Source organism: Eublepharis macularius, chromosome 3 (genome assembly GCF_028583425.1).
Source record: "Eublepharis macularius isolate TG4126 chromosome 3, MPM_Emac_v1.0, whole genome shotgun sequence".
NCBI classification, from domain to species: domain Eukaryota; kingdom Metazoa; phylum Chordata; class Lepidosauria; order Squamata; family Eublepharidae; genus Eublepharis; species Eublepharis macularius.
Window position 1 is genome coordinate 175,020,272 of NC_072792.1, and position 20,342 is coordinate 175,040,613.

General features: G+C 45.7%; 1 protein-coding gene across 2 annotated transcripts in view; it reads left to right on the top strand.

The window, feature by feature from the left end:
- Positions 1–20,342, top strand: part of DLG2 (discs large MAGUK scaffold protein 2) — a 526,395-nt gene that overhangs the window by 434,200 nt on the left and 71,853 nt on the right. The window lies entirely within an intron of this gene.

The following is a 20,342-nucleotide window of genomic DNA, read 5'->3' on the forward strand; positions in this document are numbered from 1 at the left end:
GGGGGGGGTGTCATTGGCATCTTTCTTCCCCTGAAGGTTTTGCACCCATCTGCTTCTGAAACTGACAGGCCAAAAAAAAAAAAAAAGCAAAATGATTAATTTAAAGCAGATAGAAAATGGGGCTGTCACACAGCTGCAGTCCTGGTAGGCAGAAGTGGCTGAAATGTCCTACTTACTAGAACGCCAAAGCAACCCAGCGTGCGATCAGCGGTGGAAGGAAATGCGTGGGGAGCGAAAGGGATTAGAAATCCAGGCCCATATTAATATTTACCCTATGTATTATTTAATTCTGTTTACGTTCCCATCCCCACTCCTGAGGCTGCAGCAACTTTCAGGAAATAGGAAGTCTGTTAAAACCTTTTTTAAACTACAAAAAAAAAACTCCTGATGGCCCAAATCTTTAGATCACTTTAGAAAGATACCTACATTCCAGACACACATCTTACAACTTCCAAAAGAGGGACAGAGAGTTCTGAATGGGCCCATCTAGGCCTGTCCCACTCCCCTGAGAGCCAACCAGAAGCCTTTGCAAAGATCATAGAGCCTGAAGACAAGATCACAGCATATGTGTGGAAGACGCATGATGCTGAGCTAAGCAGGTCTGGGTCTGATCAGTCCCGGGATGGGGTGGCTTAGTGGTAGAACAATCTGCCTTGTGAACAAAAGGCCCCAGGTTCAATCCTGGGCATTTCCAGTTAAAAGCATAAGGTGGTGGTGGAGAGTGCCCTCAAGTCATAGCTGACTTATGGCGACCCCTGATGGGGTTTTCATGGCAAGACGCTAACAGAGGTGGTTTGCCATTGCCTGCCTCTGCAACCCTGGTCTTTGCTGGAGGTCTCCCGTCCAATTACTAACCAATGCCGACCCTGCTTAGCTTTGGAGATCTGACGAGATCAGGCTCACCTGGGCTATCCAGGTCAGGGCAAAGGCTTAAATTAATTAAGTGAAATAAATTAAAAGGCAATGCAATAAGAACTGTATTAAACCGTACAACCAACCATGATAACAGAATTAGAGACCAATGCATTCAGATGCATGCAATTAAACACTATAATGCATACCAACAAAGCAGCTGAGCTGGATTTCAAGATCCGGCGATCCAAGCACTGTAACATATGCAAGGAACAAAGCAATGAAAGCTTCCTAAAATATCTCAGATGTTGGTTGCAACTGCTTGTTATAAAAATGCTCTCCGGATCCATTCCTGAACAGTGTAGACAGTACTGGGCCAGGTGGACCCATGACCTGACTCAATATGAGGCAGCCGCAGCGGGGTGCCTCCATGTGGGGTGGCTCAGTTATTAGATCTGGAGGCTCCAATGTAGCAAGAAGATGATTCCACCGGGGAAGTGAAACAGGCCAATTTCCTAATAAGTTTGATCCGCCTGCCAGTTCGGAAGGTTCTCGTTACCTGCTAATCACGCTAGACCCCTGAAACCTTCTGAGGTATCCGACGAACGGCGCTCTGACTCTTGGAAGCATATACTTTGGAAACTTTGTTGGTTTTTAAGGTGCTACCGGACCCAAATCTCTTTCTTCTCCCTCAGACCAACATGGCTACCCACCTGAAACCTTCCGAGGGTGTTTTTGAGTACATTTTTTAAATACTTCTTGTCCTCCAAGGACTCAAGGAAGCCTACATGGTTTCACCTTCTGTATTTTATCTTTGCAACACTCTGAGGTAGTTTAGGCTGAGGCAATGTCATTAGCTCCTGACAGGGGTCATTTTGTAGAAAAAGAGCGGGAGGAGCTTATTAGCATAACTCCTTAGCATATGCCACGCCCCTTGACATCACCAGAAGTGTGTCATTAGCATAACTGATTTGCATATGCCATACCCCGTGACATCAGCTATCCTGGATGTTTTGGACCCAATCCTGGCCATTCAGGGCCGAAATTGGGCCCAACATGGGGAAAAGGGGCTGAAAATGGCTGAAAAGGGGCCCAAAATGGTCAGGATCAGGCCGCTGCTGAGCAGGAGAGTGATCCACAACCTGTCAGAGGCCCAATCTGGCCACCTGACGTGACCTCTTTGAGGAACTGCCGGAACTGCGTTCCTGCACGTTCCCCCTCAAAATGAGCCCTGGCCCCAGGTCACTCATCCAGTGTCCCAGCAGATTAGGGGTGTGAACATGGATTTTCCAGATCCTGGCCTGATGTTTTTACCACTAAACCACACTATCTCTCCAAGACCTGAATATCCACAGCTAGGCTCTGACCCAGCCTCAGGCTGCGTGGTCAAGCACCGAAGTCTTTTACAGTGAAAGCCATTCCTTTAGTTTTGAAATTGTCACCTTCCATGAGTAACGCTTTCTCTCCTCCTACCCAGCTGAGTAGTTCTAAATCTTCTTCAACCATGTTTCTAAATGAGAACCTTCTTTATGTCCTCCTTGTCCTTGCTACCACTGCAGTTCCTTCTTTGTTGTCAGTAATGTTCATCATCCTCTTTGCAAAGCATAGCAAAAGCCTGACTTGAATAGGCTGGAAGACTCTTCCCTACCTTTTCTCCACCTTTATGTCAGATGTAGCTACCATAATGCATGCTCCATTCTATAGTGGGAGAAACAGAGTCTGGGGAAACAGTCTGAGAGGAAGGTACTATCCTCCCCGTGCCACATTCTGATCTGGACCACACTTGTAGTGCAATCCTAAGAAGCGTTACTCCAGGCTAAGCCCATTGAAATCAATGGTCTTAGACTGGAGTAGCTCTGCTTAGGATTGCACTGTTACCCACCTGCACCAATTATTAAGCAAGAGATCCATGATACATCTCCCAACACTGCATCTAAGTGCATATATTTACTTACAAAAAGTGTGTTCCGGGCAGGGCTGCTTCCAGGTTTGGGGGGCCCTGAGCAGAGGGCACTCAGGGTCCCCCAGGCCCACGACAGTAGTAGATGCAGCTAGGAGTGCCACTGCCACCAGGAGTGGTGATGCTTTGTACGCCACCCACGTGCCCTTCTCTGGCAGTGCTATGCAGCAAATGCAGCTGGGAGCATAGGTGACAAAACACATACAAGCAGGCAGTGGAAAGGCAGAAGTGCGAGCATCAGGGGAGATGCATGAGTAGGGAGTCAGCAGTAGTGGGTGCCACCAGAAGCCATAGGCAGCTGCCCCACCTCACTGTTTGATGATGCCAGCTCTGGTTCCAGGCACGCATTAAATAGTCATTGATTTGGGAGCCCTCCACCCTTGTCAGGTTGCATGCTTGCTCAATTTAGCAGTGAGGATAAGATTGACAATCAATTCTCATCATCTGTTTATCTCGAGATCTTTTTTTGTGAATCCCAACAGGCACTCCAGCAGATTTAATGGGCACTCAGTAACATCTCCAGTTGCCAAGCTGACTGATGTCCCTGTAATCTTGTTTAATAACCTGACAACCTTCCACATCTGTGTTTATCACACACGATTATCGTTTCAACTCCAACGGGATCTGTTCCTTTCCAGCATTTTCACTTTCCTGTATTTGCTAGGCACAAGATACTATTGATGCATCTATTCTGAAATGAATTTCTCTCAGAATTGCAAGTATTAAACATTTCATTTAGCCCCAGTATGTCATCTCGGGATCGTAGTACCTTTCTCTTTCTTGGAAAATATTACTTGTTCAGCAAGCATATATCTAAAAGAATCCTGAAAAAAATGTGACATTTAATAAATGGGATCCTACAAAGTAGATATGGGCACAAACCAAAATACGAACCAAAATTCGTGACAAACTAGGCCAGTTTGTGGTTCATGAACCAGCGGTTCATAAGATCCCATTTCTGACGAACCGCCACAAACTTTAGGCTGGTTCATTTGGTTCATTTTTCAGTTCATCACTGCAAACATCCTGGCACCAACCAATTCGTTTCCTAGGCAACAGGGGATGGACTTCCTGCAGACCTTCTGCTGACCCGGAAGTGACCCTCTGCTGACCCGAAAGTGACCTTCTGCTGACCCAGAAGTGGTGATTTGCTGGCCTGGAAGTAAAATGAACCAAAATGAAACAATTTGTGAACCGAAGCAGGTTTGTGAAAATTTGTGGTTCATGGTTTGTGAAATGTGACAAACCACGAACCGCATGGTTCATTTTTTTTCTGGTTATGCCCATCTCTACTACAAAGTATTGATTTGAAGAGAGATCAGTTGTAAAGTGCTGTCAAGTCATAGCTGGATTATGGCAACACACACACACGCTGGTGTTTGCCATTGTCCGCCTCTAGTAGGCGAGCCTGAAACTCTTTGCCAGTCTCCCATCCAAGTACTAACCAGGGTCAACTCTGCTTAGCTTCTGAGATCTGAAAGATTGGGTTAGCCTGGGCCATCCAGGTCAGGTAAGCTAATGTTAGCAACCCTATTAGTCCCAGACATGGATCTTGCAAGGAGGATTTCTACAGACAGAAGGTATTTCTATCTGCATAGTAGGTTTCCCCCCCCTTCATCCCTCCCACTACATCCCAGAATGCAACCTCAAATGCAGTTCCATGGGGACAAGACCCCCCCCCCCCCCCAGAAATAGCTTAGGGGAGTTGGAGGCCTGAAGCAAGAGAGTCCTATTCCTTATATCGGTTATGCTAGAAAGCCTCAAGAGATAGCTAGAATGACTGGGAAGTGCTTATTATATATATAGAAGATAGATGATGAGTAAAACGATTCTGCCTGTAGCTTAGAAAGCAAATGTCAACGTCTGAAGGGGGTTCTCATTCCAATATGAGCTAATGTGCCAGCGCAACCGAGGCGTTAGCAATTTCTGGTGAAGTGGAATCTTTGAAAAAATCTCCAAAACTCAGCATGCGATCATAACACAATCCAAAAGATGATGATGATAATATAGGAGAGGCTTTTTTGTATAAAAGCTGGGCTATCAAAGATGCTTTCAAAGGCTACCACACTTGAGTTTAAGCTGATAAAGCAGGAACAGCAATCAAGTCTTCTTCAATGGTCCCATTAATAGTCGTACTTATAAAACATCACCAATCAGTCCTTATCAAATAAGAGCATTTTTCTTCTGTCTTTTAGCAACCTTGACATAGAGCCATTAGATCGGACAAGAACCTCAAACAAAACCCTTCAACAATACCCAGTTCTTCCCACAAAGTGAGATTTGTTTTATAAATAGATTAAAAAACCCAAAACATCTATGGGATATCACCTCTCTGCTTTCAAATCCCTCTTGAAAACCCACCTTCTCTTCAAATCCTTTGGCACAATCCCTCAATCTATTGGCCACATTTTAAACTTGTCCTTTCTCCCAAAGGCTGAACTGTTTTTCTCCTCCATTTTATCCTCGTGACAACCCTGTGAAGGAGGTAAAGTGAAAGATATCAACTGCCCTCCCCACCATGCTATGAGGTGGCCTAGGGGGAAAGCAGCTACATACCGTCTGCCCTCTCCTCTTTCTTTACCACACCACTGTCCAGCCCACCAAAGCCTGAGGCAGAGAAAAGTCTGGTCTCTCATAGCAGTGGGTCAGGAAAGAGAAGACAGCACTCTTGGCTAGGCAACAGGGGGGAGATGCTTTGCCCTCTTGGCAGCAAGGGGCCTAGTATTACCAAATATGCAGGTACACATTTCGATTCCTGCAGCTATATATACTTAAAACATGACATCTGTCTAAGCCTTAGTTATAGATTGCAGCCCAGAAATCCCCAATCCTAGTTTCCAACTTAATGTCATGTCTGTACCCTTACATCCATAACGTCGTTCTGTGTGTTGAACCATTGCTAATGCTGTATGCTGTACCTTGTTTGCATTTTGCAAATGCTCTAACACTTTCGTTTCTCTAACAGCCTGAGAACCCAGCTGGGTTATCTCGTTTCTTTGAAGCTCACATAAGTGACCTTGTACTGTCTGAAATGTTACAGTTTACTTTCATGCATTCCCAGACTTTTCCCTGCGTGAAACTGTGGTCTAGCTGGGATGGGGGGAATGAGTGAGTATTTAGAGTTGTACTTTCCTCAAGCCTCTATTCCTGTCAAGGAAGTATGTACTGCTGAGATGCTTTCTTGCCTCTGAGTAACTCTATAGAAATATATATGGAAAAGACTGGATTTCTGAATAAAACCATTTAACCAAGAGCTTGGACTTCTTGTTGCAATGGTGCAGGGATCTGTCTATCATATCCTGTCATCCATAACCTGACACTTAACTGCTATACGACACTAGTTCTGTAGTCCTGAGCCTCCAAATATCTAAAGCTTGTTAAGTGTAACTAAACATACATTTTCAGGCGGGTAGTGTGTTGGCTGCAGTAGGGCAAAATTTGAGTCCAGTAGCACCTCAAAAGGCTGATTCCGCACACGTTGGATAATGCACTTTCAATGCACTTGATCAATCGTTTGCGGTGGATGTTTTGTTCCGCACATGAAAAAATCCATTCCAAATGATCTATAAAGAGGATTGGAAGTGCATTATCCAAAGTGTGCAGAATCACTCATCGACTGACCAGATTTCCAGAATAGAAGCTTTTGAGAGAAAAATCCCCCTTTGTCGGATATCTGATGTGCATCTGACGAAGGGAGCTTTGACTCTCAAAAGCTTCTACCCTGGAAACCTTGTTGGTCCTTAAGGGGCTACTGGACTTGAGTCTTGCTCTAAACACACGTTCTTCCCCTGCTCTCTTTACTGTCCTACTTCCTCTCCTCTGTCTGTTGCCTGTGTTACATTTTAAATCGGAAATTACATGAGGCAGAGGTCTGCTATCTTTTTTTGTTAAGCACCAGGCACGTCGATGGTGCTAAATCATAAGGGGGAAAAAATGGTCAAAATTTACTGCCTCTATAGAGGAAGCAACTTCCACCATGAAAGGACAGCCACACCATTGTACTGGGTGCTTTTCTTCATATGACAAACATTCAAGAACCCCAAATGGAATGGCGCTGTAGCATGATTCGATATCCGTACGAATGACCTGCTGTATCCCAAGATGTCATATTAAAGCTGCCAATTATTGGTTAAGAGATAGTAAAAGTCATTTTAGACAGACAGATGGCTCCCCAGAGTGCATGCAGGGAGAGCCGAGATTATTTATTTTGCTCTCCTGCAAGCTTCGGCCCTGTCGTGTGGTTGCCGAATCTTCGTTTTACCCACTTTACTGTGACAGCACAAAATCCATCCACCCTTTTTGCTTATATCAATTTTGACAGCCTTAGCAAAATAAAAGGAGATTGGTTTGTTTGAATTGGTCTTAAGAGAGTACAGTAGAACGGGCTGTGCTTTTAGACACGTTGCGCAAGGCCTGAGTTTGACATTCTCTTTCAGCCTAACCCAGAAATAGCCCCATCCAAGTTTCATAGGGTCTTGGCCGCTTGGTTCCCTCTTATTAACCCACTCACTACTCCAGGTTTGCTAACATAGAATGCAGAGCTGAGTTACGAGTTCATTGACTTGCATCAGTGGTGGGTTAATACTTATATGGATGTAGTATATTTTTAAATGAATGATATGTACTATTTTTGTTTTTAATGGTAATGTTGATTAATTGTGTAGTGTGTTTTTAAGCTTTGTTGTGATCCTCCCTGAGCCCACTGGTGTGGGGAGGGCAGACTATAAATTGAATAAATTAAATTAAATTAAATTAATTGCATGGATTCCTGAGGCCAAAGCCCTGTGAAACTGTTTGTCAGAATGTCTCCTGCCATACTATACTATTCGGCAAGTCCTCTGTGTCAACTGGGTTCTGATGATGAAGCTGGACTGATGTTAGAAGCACTTTGCCAAGTCCATGTAGCTCTGATGGTAGAAGCTAGTTTGGAATGTGTCAGCTTGCTGTTATGTCACTCACCCTGCGGTTTTCCCGTCTCCTGGGGAGCTGGCCTTGAAGTCTTTCTATCTCTGTCTCTGCTATACTTGCATCTGATGAAGAGAACGGTGATTCTCGAAAGCTTATGCTACAGTAAAGTTGGTTAGTCTTAAAGGTGCTACTGGACTCTTTTCGATTCTGCTGTACTTTGTTTTTCATCCATTCAACTTAGCTGTCTGCTGCTGGGAGGTGGGGCTGGACTGGGCTTAGAATCATGTATACAGTGTGTGTTGGTGGAGAAATGCCATTCCTGACAAGAATTGTAATGGAGAAGAAATAGTTGCTTATCAAATAAAATGCTTTAACTCACGCAGTTCCTGGAATCATGCACTGAAGTCTTTGAGAGTTACTTGGCAGCACCTTACACTGTTACAGCAAAGTAGTTCCTCCATGTTCTGCCATATACATCATAGAAGTAGGGAGCCCAGTGCCTACGCCACTGGCTTGTTCCTACATCACTTTGATGACATGCAAATGAAGGCAATATGTATCTTTCTATCGGTTACCGGACAGCGTGGAAGGGAGGATGCTGTGGCAGCCATTTTGCTTGTGGGCTTCTTGAGACAGTGGCTCAACCGCTGTGTGAAAGAATGCTGGACTGGATGGGCCTTCGGTCTGCTCCAACATGTCTCTTCCTATGTTCTCATGAAAGACCATGTGGGTGGGCCAATGAGATGTTTCCCTTCCATGCTTCTCCCCCTCCTGGCCCGATGACTTTTGCTCTACTAATCCATTGGCTCTTCCACTATCATTAATCTATGATGCACAGTTTTTCAAGAGCATTGTAGGAAGCCAAGATACGGGATATCTGAGCTTGCCATAGTCCTTCACCTTCATCCGCGGGGCAAGGTGCATGTTTTGAATATATTCTGGTATCAAGATTACATACAGTTCCTTTGGGAAGTTTGTGGCCAGATATTGCTCATGCTCATCGTGCTCTGACTAGAAAAGAATATTTCACCTAGTTGGATTGATTAATAGCTTAACATGCTTGACAGAATCATGCATTCACATGCGCTCAACTGTTCTCTGCTGGTGCTACACTGCAGTCTTGATGGAACAAGTAAATTGAGGGATTGGCCGAGAGTGAAAGGTCATGCTCTTCGGGAATTGACCTCAGTAGGGCCTTTCCACGAGGGAAGCTAAGCTTGAATAGCGATCTTCTGCCCACAGCTTTCAGCACCATGGCTAGTTCCAGCATCTCAAGGTTCCTGTTTTCTTTGTAAATGACAGCCAAGTCAGTGCTACGGCTTGGCAGGAGCTTTCCATGGTCCATGCATCTGACAAAGAGAACTGTGATTCTCGAAAGCTTATACTACAATAAAATTGGTTAGTCTTAAAGGTGCTACTGGACTCTTTTTGATTTGGCTTGGCCGGAGAGAGTTAACCCTTTCCTCCCGTTTCCTGCAATGGCCCCATGGTGCTGTTTCCTCAGTTGAGGGGAACATACAGATGCCTGCATATTTCCCCCCAAGGAGAAAATAGCCGTTCCATGGGGCTGAATCAGGGCAAAATTCTCTTCAAAATGTCATGTGTATGTATGTTTGTGCCGCTAAGTTGCAAACAACTCATGATATCTCCAGCAAGGGGGTTTCAAGGCAAGAGAGGAGCACCTAAAATTAAACCCCATTTCTATGGATCACGCCCCCATCCATTTCCCAGTTCCTTGTTTGCAAGTCTGTGATTTTTCAGAGTAGCACCAGCAACAGTTCGCCATCTTTGCAGGACTCAAGAACCTTGACACTTTTACATTCTGCTAAAATATGTAGCAGCGGTTTGCTTTTATTGAGATAGTTGTCGCTAAGCCACTGTCAGGGAGGGACCAGTTATATTTTAATGTTCCTATTCTCTCCTTTGCTAAATAAGGCTTAGGAATCTAAATATACATATACTTTGAACCATTGTGCAATCAGCAAGCTGTTGCCAGATTGTTCTTTCTTAACATCTCTACCTTGCAGCCAAAGCCTGAGGAAGAGAGCAGTTTCCACTGGAGATTTTCATTTGCAAGTCTAAGCTCAGTTAATTTCCAGCACGATGTATTTTTAAAATAGTGTGAGAAATCATCAGAGATGGCAAGGAAGGGGGGGGGACTTTTTAAACAGCTCATACCTATCACCGTTTCATGCCAGCCTTTTGCTTAGAGCGTAGAGTGTCATTTGTCGTTCTCTCCTAGTCTCTTTTACACTCACAACAACCTTGGGAAGTAGGCTAGGCTAGGCTGAGAGGCAGAGAGAGAGTGGCTATTGAGACTGTCTAAAATCAAATGTGGTGGTGGTGGTTGTGAAAATGAAACTGGTTGTCATTGAATGAGCATATGAGTCACTGTAAATACCCGCTTCTTGATCGCCTACACTTTTTGCGTTCTTTCTTCTATTCCACGTTGTACATACTTTTAAAAATGTCTTTTACACCCCATCTTTCACCCTAATGGGCAACCATTCTCCTCTCTTCCATTTTAACCTCACAACACCCCTATGAGGTACCTTAGGCTGAGGAGTGTAACTGGTCCAAGGTTATGTAGTGAGCTTCCATAGCGGAGTGGGGATTTAAACCTGAGGGCCAAAACAGACGAAACACCTGATGCGTGGAGGACCCTCGTCAGTTTCCTGCAAATTTCCACAGGAAATGTAGTGAGAAAGAACCGCTGTCAGGGAGAAGAGGAAGAATCCCCCCTCTCCTTGGTAGAGGTTCTTTCTCTAGGCATCTCATCTAGTCTGCTCAACTCCCTCTCGCTGCTGCCAGTGCGCTCAGCTCCCAAGTGCATTTAGGGAGCAAGGGGAATGCGCTGGAAGCAGCAAGACGAAGCACGCTCCCCTTGCCCCCTTGCACTCAGGAGCAAAGTGCACTGGCAGTGATTAAAGGGACAGGGAGCTGGTCTTGCCAGCAGCTCCCTCTCCATCTTGCTGCTGCCAGTGTGCTCAGCTCCTGAGTGCATTTAGGGAGCAAGGAGAGTGCGCTTCCTCTTGCTGCTTCCAGCATGCTCCCCTTGCTCCCCTAAATGCACTTGTGAGCTGAGCACGCTGACAGCTGCGAGAGGGAGCCGAGCAGACTAGATGAGACTCCTAGAGAAAGAACCTCTGCCAGGGGGAGGGGGGATTCTCCCTCTTCTCCCTGGCAGCGGCTCCTTCTCACTACATTTCCTATGGCAACTTGTGGGAAACTGACGAGTGTCCTCCATGCATCAGGCATCTTGTCTGTTTTGACTCTGAGGCTCCCACATCCTGGTCAGGCACTCTAACTACTAGACAATGCTGTCTTTCACATCCCACTGACTCTTTTAACTGCCACCTCTGTAAGCCATCCCGTTTCAATATATGCTATTCTTTCCAATACAGGTTTCATTAAAAACCCTCTTCCCTAGCTAATATTGCTTGATTAGCAAGCCAGCTTTAGTCACTCCCTTTAAATAATTTTTCCCATTTTATAAATCAGTCATTTCAGCCCAGCCAATGCTATTTAAAATAATCGATTTTTTTTTAACACAATGTACACATTGGTCTTCCGACTCCTGTCCATAGTCCAGAGACTGAAAACTGGGAAGATATATGAATGTGGGAAAGCATGGTTTGAGGAATGTGGATACTTGTGACCTTGAGTACAGATTTTATGAGAAAATTGCCTTCTATCACAGTCTTGTTATAACGATTTCACAGTCTGTGAATGCTTCTAGGTTGCACTCCGTCATTGGGGACCTTCAATGAATTGCAGGAATGGTCAGCTTCCAAATCCTTCCCACCCCAATATCTTCTCCTCTTGATTTCTATAATCTCTCAAGGCTTTGAGAAATCTTCTCCCACCCTTTCCCTTTGATTTACGCTCAGCTGGTCTCAACAGTCTGTGCCTCCAGGTGCTTGCTCAGCCTTCAGTGGGCCATGGGAGTCTTTTTTCTTTTCTTACTTCACACAGTCATCTCGGTATGGATAACTGGGGAGTCCTCTCAATATGTGGGAAGCCCTGCCTTGCTTCTGGTTGTTCCAGTTGTGCTGCTTTCACGATTGGCAGTCAGTCATCAAGTTTACTGCTGGCTATAATGATACATAGTACGAGGACAATAAAATGTAATCTGCAAACCTCTCCTATGGTGACCTACACTACAGAGTTATATTGACTAGTAGTTTTGTCTTGGCTTCCTGAAGAGAATGCTGGTGGTTCTCTGTTAGAGATCATTAGAGCTACAGTTCTTAGGGTTCCCTGAGAAGAAAGATTATTAAAACAATAGCTGAAATCTATAGTGTAGATAAGCCTTTGTTGGTTTTATTGATGCTGCTTCGTAATGAACTAGCAAAAAGGAAAAGGAATGATGAAACAGCAGGTGACCTTTGAAGGAAAGATAGGACTTCGTAAGTTAACTATGAAGGGAGGGAGGGAAGGAAGGAAGAAAGGAAGAAAGGAAGAAAGAAAGAGAGAGAGAGAGAGAGAAAGAAAGAAAGAAAGAAAGAAAGAAAGAAAGAAAGAAAGAAAGAAAGAAAGAAAGAAAGAAAGAAAGAAAGAAAGAAAGAAAGAAAGAAAGAAAGAAAGAAAGAAAGAAAGAAAGAAAGAAAGAAAGAAAGAAAGAAAGAAAGAAAGAAAGACATTTAAAGGCAAGTGAGAGTCAGTTAAAGAAGAAACCAGCCTGCCGAAGTCCTGAAAGCTTAGAGTCTCGAGGGGAGAGATTTTCTGCATGAGATTTCCAAATAGTATCCCCCCCCACAATTTCTCACAGACCTACAGCCTGTACAATGCTGCTTTATTGACAGAAAACCAACAGCACACCATGTGAGGGTGTGGGGTGGAAATGGAAGATGATGCAAAAAGACTTGTGGGTTTGATTTGCGCACAAAATTTAGAAAGGGGATTGTGGAGTTGAAACATCAGGGGTGAAAAATTGAAATCACCCCTCAGCTTGGCCCAAGGCTGTCTGTTGAGAGGTTGCCTGATGTTTGAGGCAAGAGAGCTTTTCCCCAGCCCTACCGCCTCTCTTCGTTTTCACTGAGACTTCTCTCCTGCTCTCCCTCCCTCCCTCCAATGCACTTTTTCTTTTTCCTCTAATCAGCTTTTCAGGCTCGTGGTAGCAATGAAACCTTTCAATCACTTGAAACATTTGCTCAGTGATTCACCTGCAGTGGATCCCTAATCTTCTTTTAATTAGCATTGTGCATAATGTCCCTAATCAGCACACAGAGCCAGAGCCAGATGTTACCATCTGTATTCATGATGGCTAAAGCCAATCACAGTAAAATGAAATCCTCCTTGGAAATGAACCCGACAGCTCATTTGAAATGCAATGTTCACTTCGGAACATGAAAGTTCAAGAAGGATTTTGAAGTGAGAGAGGGCATGGGTGGCTGCTTGAGAAGACAATGGTCTCTCTCATAAGCAGGGCTTTTTTTCAGCTGAAACGCGGTGGAACGGAGTTCTGGCACCTTTTGAAAATTGTCACATGGCTGGTGGCCCCGCCCCCTGATCTCCAGACAGAGGGGAGTTTAGATTGTCCTCCGCACTGTGCCACACAGAGGGCAATCTAAACTCCCCTCTGTCTGGAGATCAGGAGGCGGCGCCACCAGCCATGTGACCATTTTTGCCAAGGGCGATTTAAACTTTTTAAAACTCCCCCCTTGTTCCAGCTGACCCAAAGTGACATCATTGTGTGGTCCCGAGTTCCACCACTGAATTCCACCACCTCTTTTCCCAGAAAAAAAGCCCTGCTCATAAGGATAGATGGGTGGAACCTAATACTTATAAAAATAGCAGCAGTCCTAAAGGCAGATCAGTGCATTACCATTAATACGAAATGGGGAAATAGGAAGGTGGGAATGGATAGAGAGGAGGGAATGAGCCAGCAGAGGGGAAATGGTATTTCCACTCTCCCACAAGTCCTCCTGGGTCCTCTTGAGGCAGTCAAGACGTGTGTGGCTGTGGTCTCACTTGGTCATGGTGAGAGTGTCACACACGGACCACTAGTCTTGGGTCAAGTAGGCTATGTGGCTATTTCCTATGCCAGAATCATTCCAGTGGCTGGCAAACTAGAAATTAAGCCAATTCCAGATGTTACGGGTACAACGTGAGATCCCAGCTATACAGGAACAGCTGCCATACCACAGAGGTATGTCTGAAGATGGCCTAAGATTATGGATGGTTGCAACAATAAATATTGTCTTTTCCATCATCAGAAATGATAACTTAAGCTTTTACTCCACAGTTTTTACTCCAAATTTACTCTAAAATATCATTCAGTGATGGATTACCCTGTAGACTGGGTTGGTTCCTTAACTTGGACATCTAAACACCTCTAATTAGTTTGAATTGAGTGATGGTCTGACCCTTTCATTGACAGGAATATCTGGATATATCTGATTTTTTTCTGGATTCTCTGAAAGGTTCAAATATTTTCTCGAATTTCAGCAATCTCACAAGCCATCCTCATTTGGGATTTACAAGGTTAATAATCCAAAACATATGTGAAGAGGTGCAGTCAGGTACAATAACAGCAGCAACAGCCAAACTCAAGGGACCAAAAGTGCCATTTTCCTGCAAACAGGAAGTGACATCTCTAGCTTCCTGCTTAAACTGGAAGTGATGTCATAGATGCCTTAGTCTATATAAACAGCCCTGACAAGCAAGAAGGGACAGAGGAAGGAGAGGCAGTGCCCAAGGAGAAGCAGAGTAAACTTCTCCACAAAAGGACATGCAGGTAAGGAGCCACAGGAGGAAGAATAAGAGTTGGAAAGCAAGAGTTAAGGGTGTGGCCAAGAGTCAAGCAGCCCCAGGGCAAAGGGAAGGCTGTGAAAGAATGTGGGGGGAGGAAGTCTTGTTGATTCCCTTTTTCAGGAACCAGGACAATTATAGGGGCTCGTAAAAAGACCGCAAGACAGGCCAGTGAGGAGGCAAACATATACAGGGGATCCAATAGCTCATTGAACTTACAGCTGAGACCACAGAAGGAAAACAGGGCTCACAATGCATTTCAGAGTTTAACAAGTCACAAAGATTGCTGCGTGTGCTGTTATCGTTTTAATCGATGGCGTCTCTCTGAGAGGAGTGAATGGAATGGGCTGGACTACTGAACACCCATGGCTTTACCAAAGCAGCAGAAGAATAATTTCCTGTGAAAACAGCCTCTAAAAATAGCATTTTCCTTCCTTGCCTAATTTCATCCTAGATGGATGCTCCCACAGCTTTAAAAATTATTTTGCCGTACAGACGCAATAAGCCATAAAACAGCAACGACTGTGATAACGACCATTTTGCAAACATCCGTTTCATTAACGTGACTAACCCGCTGTGTGTTTTTGTCTAGCCTTAATGATGTTAGAAGGGCTCTGGGCAACGGAATGGCAGCGGATAAGCTATTAATTTGACAAAATGGCTCCTATCAAAGTTTCTCTACCACGAAGACGCCCAAGTCATTTATACTAACAAGGAAAAAATCAGACTCTCGTCATCGGTATATATGCCCGGCTCTCTGGGAGCTGCGTCCAGTGGTGAAGTTCCATACAGCCGTGCTATGCACGTGACCACTGCAGTCATGTGTACAAATACAGGTCTAGCTTATTCTCGAGAGTGTTTTTGTACGACAGAAATCATTCGGATGTGTGTGCATGGCAGCTGCCAGCGTTCTGGGGGGCGAAACGACATTGTTCCGGCAGAGCCACAATCAGATCTTCCTAGGACTTGTGAAGGCGGAGGAGTGTTGCATCAGATTGTGTCCCGTTTTGCATCAGGGCTGTGGTGCAGAAGAAGCAGTTCCAGCAATCAAACTGGCTTCCTCCCCTGTAGTTACTGTCCCTGAAAAGGGAAAAAGATGAACTAAGACAAGACACCTGCCACTCCCCATTTAGTACTTTCAGTAGCTGGGAGGGGAGTCAGTTTTGATTAGCAAAACTATGATAGAGTTGGCAGCCATCATTTCATGATCCGGTGGCATGGGAGGAGGCAGCCTCTTGATATGCGTAATTCCCATTGTGTGTGAAATGAGCAACATGCTTATTCTCCAGCTTCGAGGCGCATGATCAGAAAGCCAGGTTGTTGTTTTTTTAGGGTACAAATTTATCGGAGCAGAAGGTCCTTTACAGTTTTATTTTACTCTGTACATTTTAGATTTGGATTTGCAAGCCACCTTGAGCCACAACATAAATTAGTTTTTTTATTTATTTCAAATAAACTCAAACATAAACACATAAAACATGAACTGCATCATAGGGTAGGTAAAGGTAGTCCCCTGTGCAAGCACCAAGTCATTACTGACCTATGGGGGGATGTCGCATCACAACATTTTCTTGGCAGACTTTTTATGGGGTGGTTTGCCATTTGCCTTCCCCAATCATTTACCCTTTACCCCCAGGAAACTGGGTACTCATTTTACCGACCTCGGAAGGATGGAAGGCTGAGTCAACCTTGACCTGTTTACTTGAATCCATCTTCCACCAGGACCGAAGTCAGGTCGTGAGCAGAGCTTGGGCTGCAGTACTGCAGCTTACCACTCTGCGCCATGAGGCTCCTGAACTACATCATACAATCATCTAAATCATATTTCTACGATCCTCCATTACTTCAGTCATCAATAATCATCTAGGTCATACATGAACCTAAACACCACATCTAGGTCCTATAAGAGAAAAATGTAATGAATAAACTTAACAGTTAAATCATATTATCATCAATTAAATCATATATCTAGAGATAAAACTTCCTTATATGTGTGTGTGTATAATTTTTCACTTCTATTTAAATAGCTTTCCATCTGCCTTCATATTTAATAATTATTATTCTTAATTATTATTAATTTCCAACTACATAATCAAAAATACTTTTCATTTTTCTTGGAATTCTGAGATTGGCCTGTTATGATTGTAAGATTTTTTTTTTTGCCATTGATGAGCCTCAACATAAATGTGGCGTATAAAGATTTTCATAAATGTTTGTTCCAAAGGGTGACCACTCATATCGGGACGGTCTCAGGTAGGATGCTTTTCTGATTTCACGAGGTTGGCGCACCGAAATCGTAATAACTGAACAGGGCTAATGAGAGCTAGCCATTTTTTGTGCCCAGTAGCAGTTAGCGAATATTCGCTGTAAACGTATATGTCTGCAGTTAATAAATTAAAATCTGCCGCATATGCATAGCGAGAGAAAATCCAATTAGATAGGCGATGGTAAGTTAGCAATTTAATGTAGCGGTGACAACATATTTGTGGCACCCTCTTTATTAATTTATATGATAGACTGACAGCGTTTTTTTTAATATAGAGTGTTTTGTTTGAAGTTTTTCTACCCTCTTTGATTGCATTAGGCTAAGTGGACCAACATTCTCGTGCTGTACAAATCAGTACATTTACGCTATCACTCCCATACCTGGCAACAGCACGTATTTATTCTGTTGATGGGTGGGATGTTGTTTTATTGACGTTCTTGGTCTCTCCTTCTGCTTTTCTTTGTTTTCTGTACATTGCAGTTCAGTTTCATATAAAATTCATGATGCTGTAGACTAGAGGTGGGCACGAACCGCAATACGAACCAAAAAAACGCACGAACCGGACCATTTTGTGGTTTGGGAAAACGCAGTTCATGGGACCACGTTTTCCACAAACCCCATGACTTTTTAGGCGCGGTTCATCAGTTTCATTAGCGGTTTGTGACCCCGGACAGGCTGGCGCTGCTCAATTTATTTCTTAGGCAACATAGGCCCAGAATGTCTGCAGACATTTTGTTGCTGTGGAAACCCCAATCTTAGCCCACCTAACCTTGATGGGCAGCTCTCCCTTCCAACCGTGGAGCTCCCATTCTGTTACATGGGAGCCAAGAAGTGGGGGAGACGGGCCTTCTGTAGCCATGGGAACTCCAATCTCATTCCTCCAAACCCTGTTAGGCAGGTCTGACTGCCAAATAGGGAGCTCCTGTTCTGCTCTATGGGACCCTTGGTTATAGAAGGCACACAGTACCCTGCCTCTTGCTTTCAGTTTCAGTAGACAGTGGGAGCAAGAGGACTGTTGCTGGCATTGGAGGGAGGGGGGAGAGTGGAAGAGAGCTTGGCTGCTGCTTACTGGTTGAAAAGAGAGACTGAAAAGCCTCTTCTGCTTCGGTCTGCTTTGCATTGTTGAGAAGGGTGCATTCTTTCCTCCACCCCACCCCACCCCAGTCCCATGGCCTACCTGGCTCTGGGCTAGGGCTTAGCTTGACTGAGGCCTACCTTTTTTATCCTGGTTGCCCATCGACCAGCAGTACAGGGGTGGATGTCTCAGTGGCACCAGAGACTCCTCCTGTGGGGGCTGTTGAGGAGGCAGAAGAGGTCTTACCACTGGGGGAAGAGGATCTCCTAAAACTGTTTGAGGAGGAGGAGGAGGAGGAGGGATCTCAGGAGGAATGGCAGGGCTCTCCCACATCACAAACTCTTGGGGCTGTTCCTGCCCACAGTCCACCCATCACTCCGTCTTCCTGGCCCAGCTCCACACCATGGCTGGTAATCCTAAATTCTTCTCATGACCCACCTCCAGGTCCCCATTTCAATCCCTCCATCTGGCAGCATTTTTGGACCGTGCCTAACAACCCCTGTGTGGCACGATGCCACTCCTGTGATGGCCTGGTGCATTAGGGCTGCGACCCTAAGCACTTGTCATCCACGGCCCCATGCAAGCATCTGCAGAGGCACCACCTGAGCCTGTTACCTCCAGCCTCACCCCATGAAACATCTGGCAGGGAACCAAGAGGGCAGCTTCAAGTTCAGCTCGGGGAGAAGTGGGAGGGGAAGGGGTGTCCACCCCAAGCAAGAAGCCTTGCCCCGAGGGTGCTGCAGCTGGGAGCGGAATGCCCAGGCAGGCCACCCTTGTGGAGGTTGTTCCCTCAGGGTCGGAGACAGCACCCTTGAAAAGAGTGAGGCCGAAGGCTCAGGAGGCAGGCATTCACGTAGTGGCGGAGACGATTGCCCTGGAAGGACTCCCTTTGTCCATTGTGAAGGGAGTGGGCTTTCACAGGCTGCTGCGCCATTTCGCCCCGTGGTTCACGATGCCCTCGCAGCACACCACTGGCCGGCAAGTCATGCCTGCTCTCTACCAGTGTGTTCTGGATATGGTCTTTAAGGAGCTGTTGGGTGTCAGAGGCTGGACCATCCACTTTATGGCTATCTGTGGAGCGGCTGTCATCATGGCTACCTCAGCCTCACTGCCCACTGGTGGCAACCAGAGGACCTCCACTGCCCCAGGCAAAGACCAGGGCCCCCGAACAAGGTGCAACCCTTGGGTCTGGGCTACAGGGTGGTTCTGCTCCAGGCATGGGGGATGGGCAACATTCACACGGGGAAGAACATCACCACCATGATGAGGGTAGGTCTGAGGGAGTAGGCGCCCGAGGGGGGGGGGGTTGAGCGTGGCTTCATGGTCACCAATGCGGGAAGCAACATGCTGGCAGCCCTGAAAGAGGCCTCCCTTCTGGCCTCATCTGCTTGGCGCATAAGCTGCACCTGGTCATGAGGGATGCTCTCGAGCTAGGTAGCAAGCCCAGGGATGCCTGGGATGAGGGAATGTTGTCCACGCGCCAATTGTTGGACAGCTGCCGGCGTGTGGCTACCCACTTCTCCTGCAGCATGAACTCTTCACATGAGCTGCTCCAGAGGCAGGGGGAGGGGGTGATCCTGAGCACTACCTGTACCAGGACATGCCCACCCGCTGGAACTCCACCTGCGACATGATCAGTCATCTGGTGGAGCAAAAAAACCTGGTGCAGGACATAATGTCATCAGTGGCCATTTTGCAGAAGGGAGAGGAGCTCAGCCTCAGCTCTGCAGACTGGCTAGTCCTCTCCCAGATGCTGCATGTCCTGAAACCATCGAAGGACACCACCGAGCTCCTCTGCTCCTACCAGGCCACCCTGGGTCAGATCATCCCCCTGATCCGCGGGCTGGACCGGGTGCTGCTCAACAAGCTGGAGCATGAGGAAGCTCTTCTCTCCAGGGTACAGGACTTGGTCAGGAGGTTACAGGCAGGCGTGGCTGCCCGCTTGCATCCTCTCTGTCAGGAGGCGCCGTACAGACTGGCCTGCCTCTGTGACCCCCGTATCAAGGGCAGCATCGCCATGCGGGAGATTTAAGTAGTTAAGAGTGTCAAATTAGGATCTGGGAGACCCACATTCAAATCTCTGCTCAGCCATGAAGAAAGTGGGATGGTTATAGGATGGTGGCATCCCAGGAGAAACATTAAGAAGAAAAATAAGGCCTTGTTTACTTGCAGGAGGTCTGATGGCTGGAGATCCATCGTCATTCCAAGAGATCTCCAGGCCCCACTTGACACTTTCTCGGAATACCCACGTATTTTGTCATCCTTACTTTTATCTGCTGGATCCCCGCCGCAGATTGAAAGTAAATGCACATTTCATTCCCTGTTTCTTTAGATTGCCTTTTCTTTCCTCCAGCACCACACTTCTTTCCTTGGGTCCTTTTGTTCCATTATCCTCTAAACCTCCTATGTGGAAGAAAAAACATTCCTGCTCCTTACATAGCCTAACTAGAAACCAAAAGGTTTCATGAACCAGTTTTCAGTTTAGAACCTATCTTAGGATTTCCAGCTCTGGGGTGGGAAATTCCTGG